Source organism: Colletes latitarsis, chromosome 9, assembly GCF_051014445.1.
Source record: "Colletes latitarsis isolate SP2378_abdomen chromosome 9, iyColLati1, whole genome shotgun sequence".
NCBI classification, from domain to species: Eukaryota; Metazoa; Arthropoda; class Insecta; order Hymenoptera; family Colletidae; genus Colletes; species Colletes latitarsis.
Genome location: NC_135142.1, coordinates 21169391 through 21192749, shown reverse-complemented (window position 1 = coordinate 21192749; position 23359 = coordinate 21169391). Strand labels below are relative to the sequence as shown.

At 34.1% G+C, this 23359-nt stretch overlaps 1 protein-coding gene across 3 annotated transcripts in view; it reads right to left on the bottom strand.

Annotated features, from left to right (window-relative positions):
* The window catches only part of Jvl (javelin-like), a 128136-nt gene that overhangs the window by 35793 nt on the left and 68984 nt on the right, over nt 1–23359 (bottom strand). The window contains exon 1 of one of the 3 annotated variants that reach the window (XM_076772395.1): nt 12204–12309. The exons of the other annotated variants lie outside the window; for them this stretch is intronic. The gene's annotated coding sequence lies outside the window, so the exon portion shown is untranslated. Of the gene's footprint in view, nt 1–12203; nt 12310–23359 lie in introns of those variants that run through there. 3 annotated transcript variants of the gene reach the window in all.

Sequence of the window (23359 nt, the reverse complement as noted above, 5' to 3'; positions counted from 1 at the left end):
AAAAATGAATGCAGGAATGTATTTTTATATTGTAGGTAATATAATTTATCGGACAGCCTTTCCAAAGTAACTCTCACGAATTTCACATATTGAAACTGACATTAAACGAGTTGTTGAGTGTTAACTGATCAATTGCTGCCGAGGCGGGCATCGGTAAATTAATTTAGAGGCTGGATTGAAATCCCAACAAGAAGATGACTCCTCTGCGGATGATTAATGCATTCCGTGTACGTGTATATGAAATATGTATAGAGAATGCAAAGGATGAGATTACTCGATATATAAGACAATCTAAAAGAAAACGTAGAACCAGAATAAATGACTACCGAGAGGAGTATCGATAGCAGTAACGAGTCGATTATCAAAAACCACATTAGTCAAAGGCACTCCCTCGTGGCAATGCAAATACTCTGCTTCCATAACAATAATTTTGCAAAGTTTAAAACGAGAGATACGAAAGAAAGCAAATGCCAAGTCTTCCAAATCTAATATTCATAATTATCTCGAACGCGTTGCCTTATTCATAAAACCGTAAAACGCTTGCAGAAAACTTGCTTTTAAAAATCAGAGGCAAAACGCAATTTTAGTCGATGGTAGATTAAAACCATAAATTATTTAATTACTGTAAACGAAAGGAAATAAATCATATAGAATAGTTTTCTCCTTAACAATGCTACAAATTCACAGTCCACCGACTGAAAAGCATCGTTAAACGGGCAATGTTCGAACGCTTGCACGGGAAATAATCCAACGCACACGTTCATACGTTCCACTTCAAGTTCATGGTTCTTTGAAGGAATTATCAGCCAGACCATCTACAGTCAACAATATGTGGGTGCCAGCATGATGAAGCAAGAGAAAGGCCATGTTAAAGTTCATGTAAGGATCACCTTGATGAACTTGTTACGAAGTAACCATAAAATAGACGGCTTGCACAACCCCGTACACAGACTATGGCATGCCATTTTTACCATTTTTACCAGCGCGTTCATTATTCTCCTTCCTTTTAAGAAACTTTTTTTTCATCGACACTTAACGCTACTCGAATGCCCCAGAGAAAACGTCTTGATTTTATATAAAGCAACAAACACGGTAAAAAGTCCCTTTTATAATTATTCATATAATGTTCCTCATCGTTGAATCGTACAATTTATTTTCATATTTATTGGAATATTAAGTTTCTTTACAAATTGTACTGTTTTATGGAATAACGATGAAAGTTTGTTCTTTCTGAAACACGTTTTTGTACAACGCACAGTTCGAAGGCAGTTTTATAAAGTAGCTGATTATGTGAAAAATCAGCAAATAAAGCTCTCGAGCGATTATATCATTCTGGTAAGTAAGGATTTAAACAGAAACAGAAAGTAGTCTGCGTATGAGGGTCAAGGCGAGGAACAACGAGGTTTCTGATACACGAAATGATCGGCGACTAGGAAGCAGTTCCTATGTAAGGCTAGCGAAAATTTCACCGAACTTTCTCACGCCATTTGCTCCCACGAGCTTTATCATCGTCGCATAAATTGCGTGCCTTATACGTATTTGAAAAATTCCAACCGAAAAGACTGAGATCCCGTACATCTAGAAAAGGAAATGAATTTCAATGGAACGAATTCAAACGAAACAAACAGGTTTCGCTGCGACGCAAAGCTCGTAAATTACAGTAAATAAATTGATGGACAACAGATGTTGAACTTTACTCGATTTATGCTTATCGATACTTTCGATCGGCCACAAAATTTTCCACCCTTTCGTCAGGATTACAACTCTTATTAAATCGATAATGTATTCTAGCAGAGAAAAGGAAAAGATTTTTATTTTTCTATTCTATTTCATTACTAGACTTGACTATCAGAGTCAAATAAATTTAAGGTGGATAATAGAGCTCGATTTCTGCCTCGTTAATTGTACTAATTTTTCTATTAAAATTCAGAGTTCTATCAATTGTTTTTTTAAAAAGATATTAGATAAAGTATGAGTATAGATTTGTTTACAATTCTCACGTAATAACCCCAATTTGTTGCACCTTTTTTTCAAATTTCGTCTGAGAATGTGTAACTATTTACAATCATCGAAACCTCATTCTATAGTCACATTTCTTATCCTACTTACTGTCATACAATCCGAGGATAGGATGGAACCACTCCCGTGATTTATAGTCGACCATTTTGTGCATAAATTTCCTTATCAGCTTTCGTCTAAACAAAATTGCATCCATCTATTCTCAAAACAATAAATTTTAATTCATTAGATAACACCTGAAACGAAATATTCTTAACCAAAATTCGATCCAACGTGAAAATAATATTCTCACACAATTCAGAATGCAAATTTTTGAACGCAAGTGATCGAATCCTTTTGCATTTTACGTAACACAGATTTCTCTTTTTCGTCCGAACATTATTCAGTTTCAAAATGAAAAGTAAGTTTCTTGCTCTGTTAAGTATCGCCTGATAATTTCAGTCTACATTTTGTTATATTTATTTTGTGTTACAGTAACTCTGATTCTTCGAGCGTCTCAGCTTCCTAATTAGGTCCTCGTTCTCATCACTGTTCACAGTTTCATCAAGCAGTGATTTTTTAATGGTATAATGCACTCTAGACCTGCTTTCATTTAGTGATTTTGCAACCTCAATGTAAAATTTTCATCACGATATTTTCACAAAAATTGTTCACATTTCGACGCTGCTGATTTCTTTCAAAGTTACTTTAACAATTACCACTTGGTCTCTTTAAGATTTGGTCGTTATTACTGAAAATTCATTATTTACGTAATTCTCATGCACACACACACAGGAATTGGAGAAAATCACAATGCATCTTCACCGTTTCAAGCATTAAGCTACGAAGTCTGAATATCCATCTTGCTCCTGATGGCTTTCTCGACAGTGAGCGTTCAAAACTAATTTGTCGCGGTCCATACTTCCGGCGACGATTCGTCGTAATCTATTTTCCTGAATCGCGAAGAATTTATATTGTTCGACCCGGCGAACGTAATCACTGTCCTCAACATCGCGGGGCTTTTCTCCGCGCGGAAACGAACCCCGCCGCGGGCGTTTAATTACACCGTCACATTAATCACACCCACGTTGCGTAAAGTCGACGCCAGGTCCGCGTCGATACCCGCGATTCTCCATTTTCCAATTACGCCTCGACGCCCCGGAATAATAAGCTCAAGCAGATCGAGACAAATACCGTCCCATTAAGTTATTTCGCCTCGAAGCTCTTGACCTTCGACATTCAATGGAATGCTCTTTGCCGCAGGAGGACGATGATCCTGTAACGCCGCAGACCTTGACCCACGCCATCCGACTTCACACGGAGTTTGTTTCATCGAACTTCTGATAAATGGGGAAGTCTCGAATCTTCGCGCGAACAGCCTCGTGGAATATCGCGAGAAAGTTCGCGGATGCAAAAATTACAGAAACGTGGAACCAGAAGGACTTTCCACGTAGGAGATCCTTCGAGCTGGAAAGGACGTCGAAAAGTAGCCATTTCGAAGAATTTTCACCGTTCGTGAAGGCATCGTTTAATGAAAAGTCATAGATAATATAGATTTTAGGATCTGGAAACTGAGATCATGATTTAATTACAATAAGTGTCCTTTTTCCAATGCTTTTGTACCTGAAATGTATCTCTGCTATAAAGACAAATATACGATTGAATTTTATAAAAATATTCATTAAAGCTATTCGCTTCTTTAATTTTATATTCAGTATAACACTGCAAATGCTAATATATCATCCAGTAAAATAGTTACTGAGTTACTTCACCGAAGAGTTTCATGTATTTTGAGAAGATATATTGATTTATGAGGGAAACAATTGATTATCCTCGTATATGATCGACTACATGATTACATTAATGATCGTTTTAAGTTCGATAGTCCAAACAATTGAATTTTTACCATTTTAATGGCTACATTGTTATATTTATAGCTTATAACCGAGGAGCTTCGAATGAAACTCGATTAACTGCTCAATGTCACTTCCTCGAGTGTGAATCATGCTGAAGACGACTGGTTTTACACAATACATTGCTTTTCTGTTTGGCAGACAGGGAATATCTCCCTATAGACGATTCACCAAGAGACGATGGATATCGTGAACAGAATATTATAACAACATTATCAGTAGCTTTGATTTAATCATAATTGTAATTAGAATTGACCAAAGTTGCAACGATTGTCTATACTGTAAAGTTTGGTAATAATTTAAAGTACTAACCTGCTATGAAATACATTACAAAGGAATATTGTTCCTCTATAAAATTCAGTGTAGCATTAGAAAAGAACAAAACAATAGCTGAATTTATTTTGAAGTTAGAATTATTAATTTTCCTTGTAATACTGACACATTAGACTATCAGCTGTTCTTATGGATAACTAATTGTTATTACTGTGAATATAGTCGTGCAATATTAACGCTATAATAACTATTAATTTATTACATCAATTTAAAACACATTTTATGCACCAATCCTAACATTTTTCCCCCTGTTATATTACCGTCATATTTTGCTTCAATGTACATCCATCGGGCAAAGTTGCACGGAGACATTATTAACGATAATAATACCTATCCTTCCACGTTTCTTCACGCTTCAACTTACTTGACGGGAAACTCGACACGAATAGATCGAATAGAAAGTTCGTCCATCGAGAGCACCAATTGCTTACTGTTTACTGACGTATCGAATTTATGGGATGCATAGAAAGTGTTCTTTCCGGCAAATATAGGATATCATTCGAATCGATATTGCATACTAATAAGACGAAACGGAATTAATTACCGAATATGTCTACGGAATAAAAATCAATTTTCAAATTTGATGAACTGCGATCGAGTTTCTTTTTGATACCGAGAAACGTTGTTTATAACACGACGCGGTTAAATTTACGGATCGTGAGGGAAATACTTTCAAAAGGAATAGAAAAATGTTATCGATTTAGGCTATCTCTCGGTCGGGAATAACAATAAATTAAACAGAAATTGGCGAACAACGTCAAAAATGGTGTTAACGCCACTGTTTCCTGGCATCTTGATTTTAGAACTTTTTTTTCGACGCCTTTCGTTCGTTTAAAGTGAAATTGAGGTTGCAGCGATCGTTGTTTCTTTTTTTGCTCTGGCGATTTAGAAATTTTGCTTTAAGATAGATGCAATCATTGTCGAAAAGAACTAATTGCATCCTGTCGTAGTACTATTAAATTTATGAGAAGCTACTATTACGGTACACGTACAGTTTAACATAAGAGATTTTAACACAAACTTTTACCAGTTTCAACTTTTCTCTCGCTAATCAGCGACTTACGATTAACCGATACCCATTCATTACACGGAGACAGGTGACAACATTATCCTATCATCGAACTATATTTACAAGATTCGTAACAACGTCTTTCACGTCGAATGCAAAACAACTTGATTTCATTTATTTTAGATTTCTGCCTGAACTCGACATTTTAAATTATCCTATAGCATTTTATTCGCGACGATTATCAGAAAACAAATTAGTAAGTTCGGTAGAAAATTTTATTTGTACTCGACGAATCATGAATAAATAGTTAATTTATTATCACCGATAGATAAACAATTTTCAGAAAAGAATACAAAAAAGAGACTGCTAGAAGTTCTTTTATTTTCAACAGTTAATAATGTATGTAGAAACTATATTTACGAGCCTCGAGTGTTGCATTTAAAATTCGCTGTAGTAAATTAATTCCTACCTTTTGATATTATAATTACGAATTTCTCCCAAAAGCGATACCAAGAAATAACGGAGAGCTTCATTCATAAATTCTGATAAAAACAAACATGCAAAAAATTGTCACGCTCAGGTGGATCCATAAAGTTGAGACACCTACGAACAGAGTAACACAAAAACTCCACTTTCGATTAATTTTTATACGTGAAACTACGTCTATAATACATCTGCAAAATTGAAAGGAAATCCTGGTTTATGTATTACGACTCTTTATGAAATGAAAAGGATCCTCGGTGTATTTTCGCATGGAAATGGGAACATAAATGAAATCCTTAATTGGTTTTCCCCCCCGAAACGTTATCTATATAATATTTCCGACAATAATAGTCTGTCATTCAACAGAAGTTCGTATCACGAGTTTTGGATCGGTTCCAGAACCTCCCTACTATGACAAATCAGAACGAAACGAAGTGAAAATAATTAATTAGTAATTGAATGGAACTTTTAATTAAACCATTTTCGTGAAATTAATGACTAATAGGTAAATAAACTTTACTAAACGAATACAGCTATTAATAAAAACTTTATATTGCGCAACAAACATCTAATACGATAATTCGTGCGTGAATATTAATCAGATAACTCTCTGTTACATAAACAAATTTTGTATTCGAACTATCCATCACTTAGAAAGACGTTAACACAACGCATTGCTTCTGTATGATTTATTAATTCGCAGACGCTTTCTAATTAACTATCCCTGGAAGCGTTAATTAAATTTCAGCGTTAATATGCGATTATATCAATTTTGAAAGATCGTTATTGACAATTTTTGTCTCGAATATTAATCTGTTGGTAATTGGTGCGCATGCAAAGTGATAATTAACTAATCGCCAGGATAATAAATAACTCGTGAAAGTATGATATCATTATTCTAATAATAAACTTGTCGGAAGGATACGTACGATAGATTTGTTAATCCATCAGGAAGTCCAGAATAAATCCATAAATATCGACGGTACAAGAAATAGGTCCACGGTTAACTTTCCTCTCCGGCCAATCTGCTGTCCTATTATGTTTCCCCACGGTCCAGTGATTTTGCACGAGAATTCTCAAAAAAATAATCAAAAAGAAGAAACCTTCGGACCGTCTCTTGGAAACTAGAGCGAAACAGATCGATCTGCTGCTCTTACTTTCAATCTCGGATTTACACGTCCGTTCGACGATAGATTCGTACTATGCAAAATAAATATAGATCGCTCTAATGGGAACGAATCTTTAACAGACAGGACTTTCTCTAGATATTTTAATCAACATTGAAATTTCGAACTTTTAGGTCGATATCACTTTTGATTTAAGCATGATAACTTTATGCTTCGACGCGACCTGATTGAACGGTCCAATGGAAAATGTTACGATCCATCGATTCTACATGAACGGAAGCGTATACAGGGTGTTCGACCACCTCGGGGAAAAATTTTAATGGGAGATTCTAGAGGCCAAAATAAGACGAAAAGTAAGAATACTAATTTATTGGTGGAGATTTCGTTAAAAAGTTATTAACGTTTAAAGTTCCGCCCATACTGAATTTTATTCTAGAAAGTGGGTAGGATTTCGAGGGTAGGTCTATTGACCAAGAATGATTGTAATTGACCCTCGCAACTGAAACTAATTTTTCCAGAACGATTTGAAATTTTTTAATTTTGTTGAAAAATTTCACACCTTCTCGAATTTTTTTCTAGGAAATGGGTAAGATTTCGGAGATACGTCTGTTGACCAAGAATGATTGTAATTGACCCCCGCAACAAAAAATAATTTTTCCAGAATGATTTGAAACTCTTCAATTTTCAGGGTGACAGTTATGGTCAGACATTATATTTTCAGTAATGAATTTTTTTCTCGAAAGTGTGTTGGATTTCGAGAGTATGTGTATTTACCAAAAGTGATTGTATTTGACCCTAAAACCTAGAAATAATTTTTTTAGAACGATTTGAAATTTTTTTTTTCGCCGAGAAATTTAGGCACTTACTCGATTTTTTTTCTCGAAAGTGGGTAGGATTTCAGGAATATGTCTATTCACCAAAAATGCTTATAATTGACCCCTGCAACCAAAAATAATTTTTCCAGAACAATTTGAAATTTTTTAATTTAATTTGGTAATTACTTTTTAATGAAGTCTCAGTCAAGAAATTGATATTCTTGATTTTCGACTTATTTTGTCCTCTAGAATCTCCCATTAAACTTTTTTCCAGGGATGGCCGAACACCCTGTATAGGATCGTTTGAAAAGTTCGCTGCCTCACCCACTGATGACGATATTGCTCAAGTTTTGTGTATCTTGAAATGTCACTCGTTTTATAAATAACCTGTTTGACGTAGTTTACCGAAGTTCATTTTAAAAAAGGCTATCTCGACAAACAAAAAGTATTTAAAACCCTGGTCGAATTGATAAATACTATAAAATAATAATTTTGTTGCGGGTAATTTGGAATAGTGGTTTTCGCTTTACAAAATTTAAAAAATAAGTAGATAATAAAATGAAGATATTAAATTAGCCAGAAAAATCGATTCCAACTCTTACAATTTACTTTTGTGGTACCCACAGGTGCAACTTCCGGAGTCACAACGAACATATTCACAGTGTAGGGGTAACTGACATGGTAAAAAAAAAAATTGCTACGAAGTAGAATTCGTAGAACGCGTAGAATCACGTGAATTAATATTTAGTTCCCGATGATTTTCAATTTAATCAAAATTCGTTTATTTTCGATATTGCCCTTTCGACAGTGTCGATTCTTTCCTACCGGTGGTCTGATTTCTCGCAGTCTGTCTTTTATTGGTCATCGGGGCTACGATGGTACGAAGTGCTCGACGAAATCGTTGTCAAAAATGAAAATCAAAGGCGTACGGCCAGCGGCTGATCACAAAACTCGAATCTCGCTCATTCGGTGACCCGATTGGCCAGTCCCCGAGGGTTTACATAATACGCTCGACCGTGTCCTGTTATGGAATCTATCGATCACTGCATCGATATAAGGAGATACGAGGACCAGTTGTCATCTCGTCTCTGATCCTGTCCCTGTTCTGGCCATGGACCCGTTATTCAACCATGAACCCGATTCACAACCCCCTTACATGAGATTAATTCAAACTTCACCGCTCGAGTTATCATCTTTTTGGTAGTCAGATTTCCTCTGACGATTCTTCACGATCGTCATAATCATCTTCGTGACCGAGCAAGGCACGATGATTAACGCGTTCAGGATGCGGGACGTTCGTCATTTTATTGATACAGCGTAGCGTAAATACTTCTAATCTAATGGCTATACGCTCGTTCAATAGAGCGAGATTAGTTTAATTTCTCAGATTAATATTCGTTGTTATACTAGGTCTGTATTAATCAACCCGCATACGACCAATAATATTGATAATACTGACAAATATTGACAATGTAATTGATTGTGTGTGGTCGATACTGAAGGAAGAATATTAACACTTTGAACTTTTATAACTGGTGTAATACGTAGGTTAATTCTACGAAATTTTTAAATAATAAATCATATCACTATGGAACATGGATCAAGGTGTTTTAGAAACAATATATCGTAATGGTGATTCACTTTTGAATGATTCTTTTTTTAGAACAGTCTAACGAGGCGTATTAAAAGTTGTTAAACTTTACACACGCACAGTTCCGACACTACTAGTGTTTTCTCCATAATTGAGCCACTGTTAGAAACGGTAAAGCTTCCTCTGTAAAATGGCTTTTGCTTTATGTCGATCCGACTTTTCGTTTTAGAGATATCGTAATTTATGTGAAGGGGTAATTTTTTACACACGTGCATCGTGCTGACCTATCAGAACTATTTACTATTTACGTGAGGTCAATGACCTCGCGACGTAAACAATGAAAAGTAAACAAACGCTTCGAACCCTTATCGATCGACTTGAAATTAAAATCGTTATATCTCCGAAACTAATTAGGCTATCATCTTGTATGAAGACTCATTTTAAAGGGCATTTCATCCCCTATCCAACGTATATATCATCTACTATAATTTATGCTACCTTCTATGTTTATTTTGACATATACCCAAAGAAGTTTCACCAATTCCTATTAATTATTCGACTAATGTGCGATAAAACTGGATTACAAATTATTTATTTAATTGAAAATGAATTTAAATTTGTGCACAGGATGCTTGCATAACTCTTTCTAATTTAAATCCTTAAATATCATACAGATAGATTCAGATAGATGGAATCACCATTATAATATACGAATATGAGTTTGAATAATTCTATAAAAATTCAACATCAATCTTGTCTATTAGTATCGATAATATTTTTGACCATGTGTAGGCTGATTAAGAAAGTAGAGGAATTAAAGATTTTATCAGAAACACTTGAAGACATTGTCGCATTTTTCGCTAAAATTATAGTTAGTAAGGATTAATTCGTTAATCCACGATTAGAAGTTCTCACAGATATGCGAATGTACCGGAAATTTATAAATTAATTGATTGTTATTAAAAAAAAATGTTAAGCATAATATTTCGAAGATGATTACGTAATGGGAAACTACCAGATACTGACGAGAGTTTATGTTTCGTATAATCCATACCCATTATATTTAACGCTGGTACTAAAGGTTGTTAAGAAATTGTAATTAAAATATTTAATTAAAAAATTGGTATCGCCTAACGCCATGGTGTTCTAAATATAGAGCGGTTTAAAAGTTTTTACTGCCATTCGTATTTCATTTAACTTGCATTTTAAGAGCCGTCAAGGTGCAAGATTATGCTGAAAAATTAATATTCATTGAAGGAGTTGCACGAACCCACGTAACGATTACGTTCAGTGCTAAAAGAACTTTCTACGGTGAATAACCTCGTTTTTATCAATTTTTTGTAAACCTTACTTCTATCATTAATATTGACCTAAGAATTTACCGAGACTTTTTTATCAGGACTTTAGAATTTCTCTGATTTTGTTCACTTTTGAAAAGCACCTCGTACAACAAAACTTAGTATCGAAAAGATCATTCATCCTCAATTCTACGTTTAATTTGACCTTTTTTAAAGCAGTCACCATCGTTGTAACGGTTGAAAACAATAAAGTTCCAAACAAACATCTCAATTCCCATGATGGTCCGTTGCATGAATCTCATTTCCAATTAATCAGGAATCAAATTAAAAATGTTTCACCGAACGGTTGAAGAGGAATAGGAAAAAAAACCGAGACTCGTGCAGCTGGCAACAGAGGCTGCATTTCTTAGAAACCGCGGTTCGAATAAACCTAATTATCGCCGTAGTTCCATGGTTTCCTTCCTTTCCGGAGCAGAACGGTATCCGATTAATCGATAAATTAAATTCCACAGTGCGGAAGCAACGGCTAACGGGAAATAATCAGAGTTTCGATCCTGGCACGTGGGAAGGAACATTTCCGCTCACCATTCACTCTTCTATGACAGCACCGTGTTTACGTAATGGATGCGCCGCTCAGCGTTTTCAAAACGATACTGATAATTTACTAATTATTCCTGCATAAACGAACTAACCGGTGTGTTTAACCTGCACCGATCAAATCCATTTTTCTAACGATTCACTGGAAGACAAAGTGAGTTCTCAGTTACAGACGTTTCTACTAGCGGTGAAACAGGCGCTTTAAATAATAAAATCTGTGCCAACGTGCATAGTTTCGTACATTTTACGATTATAAATATATGCTAAACTTTATTCCTCTATTCACTTTCACTGGTTAATGGAAAACCTATTTCTTAATCTAATTAAAATATAGATCCTGCCTTTTCGACTATTGTTCAATCAATTAGTACGTTTTCGGAAGTCAATTCTATGAAATAAAAGTAAAATTTCTACACTTGATTAAAGAAAAATTAGGAATACAATATCAATGGAAAAAAAATGTTTAAAATAACATTTTTCTATATTTAATCTTCTTGCCTGATACATTTTAAATTATTGATAAATATTCCTGAATACTCCATTTATCAAAATTACTAGAAGGTTCCCTCTAAACCTATTGTAGTTGTAAATAATAAAAAAAACTTGTTTAAATATTCCTGAAAGTGCATTTTCCTAATAAGGGTGAAGTCTTAATGCTTCCATTTTATATTTCATTTTTATTGCAAGCATTTTCTTTGCGTTCGATGTTGTATATCCCCTTTAGTAGTGTTGCTAAAAATTGTAACGTTCCCTCGAGGTTCACTTGACCCCAAAAGTAAATTAGCTAAATAAAAGCGAAGTTCTTTTCTTCGTACGTTGGAATTTTTTGACTGACAGTAAGGCCACATCGTTAGCGACCAATTGGTTCAAAACAACCGCCAGAACAAAGTCTGATATTTACTAATTCAAAAGGATTTCAGAGTTTAAAATCTACTATAACTTTCGTTTCATTTCTAATAATTAAAAACATCAATAAACACGCGCGAGTTGTAGAATTCCTTGCCAGAAAATTACCAAAAAGGACCTAAAAAGGTTTTACAGTGGAATAGCTCCTTAAGGGAGCTGCCAATGGTATCATTTATCGTCGTTTCAGGCTTCGACGAAAGAAAAGGAAGCTCAGGCGCGAATTGACGTCTTCTAATTATCCCAGAGCACGAAGGTTCTGGGTGCAGTCACTAGAACATAAAGCCACACCTAAACGATCACACGTCGGTGGCCCACAAATGCTTATACTGTAATTATCAAGCTGGGTTTGCCCTGCATTTACCTAATTTATTGTTAGGTAATAACCACCAGGTTTATCCATTATTTGTAAATTTCGTACAAAAGTTTCCTTCGCACACTAAGTGGTGCTTTAATGAGACTTGAATTATTCATACGAGAGACCTTTAAATTTAACGGAATTTTTAATGGGAACAATTCAAGTGCTGCCATTATTTGAGCCACTAAACCGATAAGCGATTCGAGTAAAAACGATCGAATTATCTTTGTATTTCTCATGCATTTCCACACGTGGATGTCCAATTCGTATCAATTTTAAACAAGTTTTCTATTTTATTGGACTTGCACGAATATACATTTAAGACTAATTAAAAGAAAAATTGTTGTTCCTTTCCGCCTTATCCTTTACTGTAGTACTTTTACTTTTCTATCATTAGAACGTAATTTTATAAATATGAGAATCACTATATTTCGCGTTTCTTAATTTTAGTTTCAGATAAAGTTTAAAATATATGAAAATAAATTGAGACGTTGTATGAATGAAAAGTATATCTATAATAAATGTTTTTATCAATAAATATCTGTGTGACTAATTCTTATTCAATTTTATACAGGAAAATCTCATATTGAAATCGTTGAATTTTTATATTATGCATTTTGGAGCCACCAAGAATCCACGATAAAGCAAACCCACTTAACTGGACAAACTTGTCGTTATTATTCCGTTTCATATTGCAACGATCCGATGGATGCGAGCAACTCCAATTTTATTGTTTCGCCAGCGAAAGTAAAATCTTACGTTGAGCCTACACACCGTGCAAGACGTCTCCATTTCGAAGTAATCGTATTCCGGATGGCCAATTTCAACAAGACGAAGTGGGCGATATTTCGAATGGCCAATCGAAGGCTCGACAGAAATTACGCCAGTTCAAACAGGAGTTCGTTTGCGTACGTACTAGAATTAGAAGCGAAAACCTTTCGTTCTTAGAAATGGAAATAAAACGGCATTAAGCGAAGAAGGAAACGATAGTACATATAAAAGACCGTGGTAATAGTACAACACGGTTAATTCAGCATAGACGGAAAGAATTACGGACGGTTAACCGTATAATGTTAACTTATAAACCGTGGAGGGAAAAACTGGCAACGTTATTACGGAACTTTCGCGGTATTAGCTTAGAAAACGTATCAAATCTTCTCGCTTTTCATAGTTGGAACATTTAATTAAACATTCTAAAACCACAGAGGGAAAAAGGATGAATATCTTTTGGATTTATCGTATGTGTCAGACCAGTAAAAAAATTATTATAAAAGTGTAATTTATAATATTGAGTTTATCAGATTTTACCAAAATTTGATGAATTAACTTTACGTCTTAAAATTCAGATAGTATTGTGTCTGTTTCATGTTCGAATATTTGTTATAAATGCACCATTAGTTGTATCATCCAACTGCGTCATGTTACAATCTAGTATTAAATCGATCGTTAAAAAGATCACCACGTTTTTCTCGCATCACGCGAATTACATCTCTGATGAGGTTATTATTAAAATAATTGCTATTATTACAAGACTACGGTTTACCACATATTGACTTTATCTTTTTATTTTATTAAATACGATTACTAAGACGATTATGGGTACAAGTTGCTCGTTATAAACACGTGATTTTCTTAACCTTAGTTACTTAAGTTCTTTTTCGTCGTTTCAGTATATAAACAATTTTTTCGGTTCTGTTGATCTTTCCCGTGCATTTAATTTTTAATTACCATCGAAAAAACTCTCGAACAAAATCCGAATAAATATGAATAAAGAAGAATTTATATTTATGATACTTCGTCAAGAAATCTGGTAAAAGCATAAATTGTTCAATTTACACGATCTTCAATTTTCGAGATAAAAGTTTGACGCGTCTATGAAATATTAAACATCTTAAAACTTTCTCTGGCTCTAGCTGGCACTAAATAAAAGATCGTCGCTGACATTTAGGTCGGTTATTCGGATTCATTAACCATACTTACGATTGCCAATAATACATACAAAAACATTAGCCGCGTGCGTTGAAACCTGTTGCTTTTCACTGCATTAATAAAAAGCAGAGATCTCTAAAATTACACGTTTATTGCACTCTTGATGAGTATAACTTCTCGACTCGCGTCATCATTATGCAATTTCCACGCAAACCACTCATTATCGACTGCTTTTCACTCGAGATTTTCGCGTAGAAGGCTCGATTTACGCAGGGGAAAACGCGTGCCATGGAAAATGATGCAAAATCATAATATCTTAAAGAATACTTTCCATTAACATAATTACTATCCATTATTTATCTTCACCTCTTCGAACCTACAATAGTCAACAGTTTTATAACACCCGCTATTTTTAATAAAACTCTGGTATTTCCTGTCATCTAATAAATTTTTATTTGAAACATCGAAGTATCCAAAGAACTACTAACGTTATTTGTGACAAACAATGACAATCGTATCGTGCAATATTGCACAGTCCTTGAACGTATCGTGATTCTAAAAATACTTATTAAAACGACGATCCCATCGAAACGAAAGCAACGCGTAGCTTTAACTACACGCATACTTTTACATAATTAACGAGTCACGCTTGTATTACCGTTTTCTAATTCTTTCGTAATCCGCTCAAAAATAGTTTCGTCGGAAATCGGATAATCTTCGCGGCGCGACCATGAGAAAGTAAGGACACGTGAAAAGTGAAAGCAATGTAGGCCAATACTGAAACAATGGATACTGCATCGGTGAAATATTTATGGCCACTTCGTTGCATCATCGCGATTTAAGCAAATGAAAATAATGAATGAATCCTGAACGATTTCCTCGCTTCGAACTTTCGGATTTCTCGAATCAATTGCTTAGAACAGCGATGTGCAACTTTCCATCTATTCTTTACCTGTGCACTTCGTCACATTTACCAATTTTCAAAGAAAAATATCCCAATATTCAACGATGTGAAAATACAGAGGCTTAAAATATTTTAACTCTAACTTTTCAAAAATGTGGAGGTAAATTTATTTAAGATAGAAAATGATATATGCGTTTCAGACTCGAACATAATGTGGCACTAGTGGCCAGTAAAATCTGCAAAGCTATAAAATCAATGTGGTATAGCAATGAATATTCTAGTCACGAGGAAACTTAATTAACTTCGTTGCCCTCGATATGAGAAAAAAAAATTTATTATATTATCCTAATGGCGATATTGATTTGAAATATTACAGAATTTACGTATACTATAAAATAGTATATTGCTGGTATAATGGTGATTTACTATAAATGAAATAAAGCTTGTTTCCATTAAATAAATTGTCATACATTCAGATATTTAAGGGTTTATGCTTGAATAAATTAAAATGAAAACCATGTATTGAATAACTCCATAGTGATTTGTTATTTAAAAATTTCATAGAATTAATCCACGCATTACAGAAGTTATATTATTAAAAAACAAAACAGCTTCGTAAATTAATAGCAACACAGTGTAATGAACACAAAAATAAATGCACAAAAATTCAAACAAAAAAACAAGTTTCTTTTCATTTATAGTGAGTCACCATTGTACGAATAAGAGTGGGAGTGAACAGTAAATATAAACCTGACCATACCGTCTGAAAATCTAGCTAAATCTGAGTTTTAATCAGGAGACGGACGAGTTTGCAAATTATTGGCTCGCATTATTCGCACTCCATAAGGCCAGTACCGTTAATACGAAGTACTCAAGAAGACGCGTCGTTCCATTTACCTGCCAGTTGATCAGCTTTAATAAGGACGAACGATCAAAGTGATCAATAAGCATTAATAGTTTGATCCGAGTTCGATCGGATCTCCGACGTCCATCGAAGGTTTTATCGATGTCGGGCACCGTAATGTAAGCGATACAAATTCTCGTTGGATGGGGCTGATTGCACGCGAATAAGAGTAAATCATAACTACTGTCTGTTATCACAAACCGCGTACGAACAAGACGCGATCGCGGTGCACACGTTCGAGAGAAAAAGACGAACGAGGTCGCAGGATGCAGCTGATTGGTGATTCGCAACGTATTGCAGCATAAAGCATTTCGTATCAGTGTGTGGCAATGCACGTACAGCGTCGCGCAAGTACGGTGTCTGTTAAAAGGCTATAAACAAGTCTATAGAAAACGCTATCACCGTAAACGAGACAACTATTCATGACTGCTAAACAAACACCTTTTTGCTGAAGGCTTTCATTCTTACAATTTCTTACGTCCTTATTAACCCATTACGCCGACAGTGTTCTATTTACTTTAAATAATAGCGTCTTGTTTGCAAGATCTTCGAAGAAAATGTTGCCTACGTTATTCTAGAGAACCATCAATTTTAAAAGAAAAATATAATTCAGTATTTAACAGATTGGTTACTACTATTTGTAATTAGTAAATATAATTTTTGGTATTTCATATGTACATTTCACGTAAATCATCTATTTAAATGAAATTACGATTTCTTTGAAAGCATAAGTACTGAAATTTGCAACATTTTTTCATTATTTTCAGAAACGTCGAACTAATAAATAAATAAAAGTAAAATAGAAACGTGCATTAGCATTTAATATTCGTTTGTTGTACTCACTAATTAATGAGACTGTTCGAGACGGCGCTCACCTGAAACATAAAAGAAACATTTAATTAGTTCCAATGTTTACAGCAGAATTTTGTTAACTCACGAATGTTTCGATGCTTGACAAGATGTATATGAGAAATTACAGTTTGTAATAGAATTTCAGTACATCGAATTTGAGCAGCACTATACCCGTATCGACACAGTTCAATGTAACAATGTACGCAATTGCGTACTGCATACTTAGCTCGTGTTAAACGCATGCCAAATCAGTCGTAGCAAACAACTGGAAAGACTGTTTGCTTCGAAACTAATATCGAAACGAAAATTCAAGGCAATTCCAAAAATAATTCACGATTTAATTCAACTTTCTTTTTTGTAATGCAAATTTATATCAAATCACTTGCAAAAGAGTGTAACAATGCATTCGGTAATGCAAATATTCATTAAAATGCAAAATGAGTTGTGTTCTTGTTTTATTTAACCCAGAAACATTACGTTACAGTGGAGTACTGAATTCTCCAATCATTTTTATCATTGATTTATTTGCACTTCTCATAAAGTGTGTTTATGATCATCAATAGACTATAAAGTAGAAAACTGTCTCTTAATAAAAGTTCTTTCAACCATTAAAACTCGATGTTTACTTAGTACTAACGAGATTATGCAGGTATAAGTGCAATTCAATTTTCAGTGATGTAAATATCTTATCAAAGACAACTTTTAAATATTTATAATCCTATTTTTATCGACAAAAAATAGTACGTTGAAAGCATGACTTCTCGAAAAATTATTTTCTCAAGATAGACGTACGTATAATATATCCTGACCTTTTACTCATTATCATACTGGAAGTATTAACGTCTAAAAATAAAGTAAAACAAACTTTCGGGTTCTCGTTCCATTATGTAACAGGAATATATTTCGATGATAAAACAAGATAAAAAATTCTATAATTCAATAAATACTACGAGAACTACGCTCGCTGCGCCGGTGTCAGTCCGTGCCATTGTCATTGTCATCGACGACGACCCATTTTTATTCGATCGCTGGTCTGTTATAAATCATCTCCTATACAATGGGCTGTTCGAAAATGCTGTGACATGAAATCGTTCGTGACTTTCCTTCGTGAACACAGCGAAGCCACGATTGTTGCAGAAATAAATAAACCGAAAACCCTGGATCGGAATAAATCAGAAAAAAGTGTACCGCCTGTCTCGAGTGACATCGCGTGTGATTTTAAAAACCATTTAGAATAATAATAATAAAACATGTACAATGCTCTTGGTATATTGAAAGTAGTCGATTCCAAAACAAAACAAGAAATATCAGTTGAAAGAGAGTCGCTAAAAATTATTAATTGCGTCATTAATTCGAATACTACAAATTATGAAAAATAAATGCTAATATACTATTTCGATTAGAACAAAAATTTTAAAGTTCCTCGTATCTCTAGATTAAAAATGCACGCGTTAATAACGAATCGCGTTACGATAAAAAAGTTTGACTACGCGTTCGCGTAATTACAATTTCTTTGTAATTCGAATTCACTCAGCGCAACGCAAGTTCAAAGTAATCGAGCCACGAAACGTTCCTCGTGCATAATTCAAAGAAGAAACCATATTTTTCCCCGTTGATGCGTACCGCAATTTCAATTAAACGCGTAAAAATCACTTATATAAGCCCAGGTCGAACATTTCGAGGCAAAACGCGCCTCTGAAATTGGATTTCCGAAACGACGATAATTCGCCGTGACTTAAAACAGAAACTCGTACGATCTCGCGTGTTTCTTTGCGAGCTTTTCACGCTTATCGAACACGCGCTTGCCATTCATAAATGGCAACTCGCGAAGTACATTGACCTGAACGTGTGCCTTAATCGTACGACAAATCTCAACAGTATCTGCGTTTGCTTGGTACTGGACTATTGCAAATTTTCTGGAACGATACAACCACCATTACACGTATTAATAAAGGGACAGAAGGTGGGAGTAAAATGAACTCGCAGGGAGTATAATTTCAGACAGAATTTTGTACGACTTTGCTTGGCAAATTTTGGTATATTATAAAAGAATTTCTTTCTAAAGAAAGCTTATAAGTTTATATTTTATATTAATTATAAATCTGAAGATTTTTGTAATTACCTATATAAAAAAAAATATCTGTTTTTTCCTTATTCCATTTGCTTATTATTTACATTTCGATACAGGAGAAATAAGAAACATAGAAGGAATAAAGAATTCATTTGATCGAATTGCACTACTAAAAATGAATAATAATTTATTCTTGATCAAGTTCAGAAATGATCGACTGAAAATAGGTGTTTCTTTAAATTCCTGAAGAGAATTAACGCCCTTCCTTTCGGGATAGCTAAACGTAAAAACGTAAGTGTAGTATGAATATGAGATTACAAGCTTCCTACACGCCCGTTCGACGAGTTTACCTATCCCTAACGCTTTGAATATCTCGTGGGTTATCGGTGATCGACAATTTTCATCGGGGGAAAAACTTTACCTGGGCGAAGAAGTGTATTCTTCGGTTCGATATTGCAGTAAAATGTAGGAAACAGAGGAGAAATGTATGAAAAATTTAACAGAATCAATAATTTCCCATCTATTATCGGAACGAATGGGGAGACACGATAGATATAAGGGTGTTTTGATTATAGACATTCGCGTTTCTAACATTAATTGTACTGTGTTTCTGGAAATAATCGCACATGTCGACAAATATGAGACTATTTTACGATACAGCAATTTGACAAACAATTTCAATTTGCTTCGATTGCTATATGCCACGTTTTATTTAAACTTGAATTTCTTTTTCATTATAAATATAATAGGTGCAGAAAAATGATTATTTTCAAAATCTATCGGTTATATAATTCTTGTCGAGTTCCATGAATTCTTTAACATAAAAACTATGTTTTTTTTGTGCCTCAGACCACCTAATTAAAATCTATTTATTACTAATAATCTGAATTTTTCCGATAACATATATTTTTACTAGTTCTACGTTACTCTCGCCAATTTGCAACTTCCGAATTATCTCTCGTTTTATTTCTATAGTTAGTGCCACACGCTTCCGCTTGTATACTATTACGTGCGAAAATGTACGATGCACGTTTCGTTCTAAATTACTACAATTATTTTCGACCGCGTAGAAAAGTATTTAAATAAAAATAGACGTGAACATAATTTTGTAACTCTTAAAACTTTAGTTATTTAAAAAAATAAAAATAACAAGATAGACATAATTTTAAATTTACCACAGTGCTGAACAACGTTACTATTATTTTTGCATACTATTTAATTTCTTCATTCAAGGAAACACGTATCATTCTTTCATAAATATTGTAAAATTAAGTATAATAAATATTCTGCACTAACTGCGTATTTATATTTTTAAAGTCTTTATACGTCGAGTCTACTGCATGATCTGCTATATTTTTATGTCACTGTGCAGACAATACCAATCGATCATCGATAAGTATAGATAAAAATGCGTCAGAAGCGATAATGAATTCTCGTCGACAGAATGCTAACCCACGAAAAAGAAATATTTTCCATTCGTGAGAAAACGTGAACTTTCTTCGAATAAAGCCAGACTAAACGTTACCTATTATCCTAATTACCATATTTCTAATGCGCAAAGACATAAGTAGATACCTAGATGACGTTTATTCAAAGATATGGTGAAAATCACGGCAGGGAAATCATAGACTTCGAAGTGTTACAAGAGAAAATGCACGTTACTGAAGAACGTGCATAGGACATTAAACAGTTCGTGTTACTTTAAAAACTGTAATATAACGAAACTGTTACTTAAAAAGTGAAATCGACGTATCTTGTTCAGATTAACGATTTCTGAAATTTTTATTTTTTATACGAGTAAGGAAGCTCATTTGTATATTTCTGTAAAATTCTGTAAAACTAGGAAAACAGATAAATATTACATTTTGATCTTCTAATATTCTATAACCAAATATGTATCTAGTTAGAACTAACAAAAATTTTTGTATTCGAATTTCTATGAAAGATTCATAAAACTTCTTGGAAGCTATTAAAAATTAATTCGTTTCTATGAAATTAATTAAAAGGATATCCACGTGTTTCGAGGAAATTACATTTCGAGTTATTTAACATTCCCTGGCATAAATAATAATGGAAAGAAGTATTGCTCTATAATCAATTATCTTGTATTTGGTAACAGGTAAAATATAACACTCAAGAAATTATCTGTGGGCAAATTAACAAATATCCAACTGCAAAACGAACCGAGTAATTTCATTGTCCACTTGCCAATCTACGTTGTCTATCAAAGAAATAAATCTCATTACTCTAAATCTCAAATTACAACAGGAATCCAATTAAGACGACTCTCTCCAGGCGATGAGTGAGAGTCCAGCAAGAACAACTGGAACGATCATACTACAAAATACGAATAATCCTCGCGCTTGAAAATAGTTCTAACGCAAACACGACGGACAAGACGCGCGAAACACGCTTTGGATTAGGATAGCTGCCTTCTGACAGCTCTTATCGCGCGAGACAAAATCTCGACGGTGCCCCGATGGCCTCGGATAAGAAGAAATCGCGAATGATAACGCGTTTACACGAACGAGAAACCGAACAGAATCGAAGGACTTTCTAGAAGAAAAAGTCGCGACCGAATTCGCGCCTGGAGTTCCGCGAATCGCCATAATTTCACTGCGTTAACGAGCAGGCACTTACCTCCACCGATCGCGATGATGATGCATGTCCTGACAAATGGACGAACAATGACGCTACCTCTTTTCTAACGCTTCCCGTGTTTCAGTGATTATGCAAGTTAATACCTCACGGGCCAGTACTCATAGCGCGGGATTGGATCTCGTTAGTAAATTCTCTTTAAAATCTCTCCGACTCGTAAAATCTGATAAAACGTATCATTATCCATAGAGAAATCGGTACTAGGCAAACTCTACGATTACAACGTTGATTATGCAGGATGTTCCAGCTTTTAACGGCTCAAACTTTGTTAGTACATACTGTGGATCTAAATAACAAATCAATTTTCCAGAAACACACAGTTACTCCTACTTGTATTCGTACACTATAATAGTGATTCGCTATAAATGAAAAGAAACTTATTTCTACCAACTGTTGTTTATTACACTATTTGCAAAATTATTTTTTAATATTAACACTCAAGTAATACTTAATTATAAAATCGATAGAGAGGTATAATAATATAATAAACAGTATAGAAACCCTTAAATATTTCAATCTATGAAAAGTGGAATTGCTGAAATTCAAATGTTTCAAGATCCTAAAATTTTGAAATTCGTCCAAATAAGTTGAAAGACATTTTTAACCCAGTTAGAAGTGTTTACAATATCACAGATCGAAAAATATGAATTAGACAATTGAATAGCATATTCTTTGTCAGTGTTAAAGCTTCAGTGTTTAATGAAACCTGTCTTTTGTTCTTTATAATATTAATAATCTTAATAATATTAATAATTATAAGACGTACTTAAGATGGAATAATTAATAGATACATTATGAAAGTAAAATACGATAGTTTGGTCTCGAGCAAAGAACAGGGTTAAATTATTAACAATTTTTCTCAAGCTGATAGGACGCTGTAAGTGTTCATTATACCTGCGTCTCTGATATTTGCAGTATTTTTCGTTAGAATTGATTTTTCATCCGTTATAAAAAACGACTGCTAAACTGCCATAATACCGGTACGCATTCTGCATTTTAAATTGGATTACCAACCCGTAGAAATTAACGTTGCCTCGCTATACCACTAATTACAAGTAACTGTACCTAAAATTGACCGATGACGCTTCCATTACAACCGTAATCAAACAGCGTTAGAACTCGATCTATCATAATTTTAATTAAAACAGTACGTGTACCTTCGCGTGTAACGGAAGCAGAATATCACGTTTGCAGGTGAATCATTTATGAATGTTTTTATAAAATAATATTGGAGACTCGTATCATGACTATTTTAATCGTAATCAACTTTTCGATCAAATAACCGATAAACGAATCAAAAGCTGGAAAGGGTAGTTCTTTCCTCTGAACGTATAAGAAAATTATTATTAACTTCAACAAATAGGTTTCGATCCTACCTTGTAAACACTGTTCAGGAAACTTCAAATATTAGAAATTGTAATTAGACGATGGGATTCTGTCTTTCATAATATATTTTATTGTTAATGCTTGAGACACGAATGATGTAATTCTATATTTATTATAGAATAATCCATAGATGAGCGATACAGTGGTTATTGTTCTTTAATTAACTTTGGAAACTTAGCATTGCGTAATTCGTCAGGCGTGGAATAAAATGTTAATATAAAGATAAACGA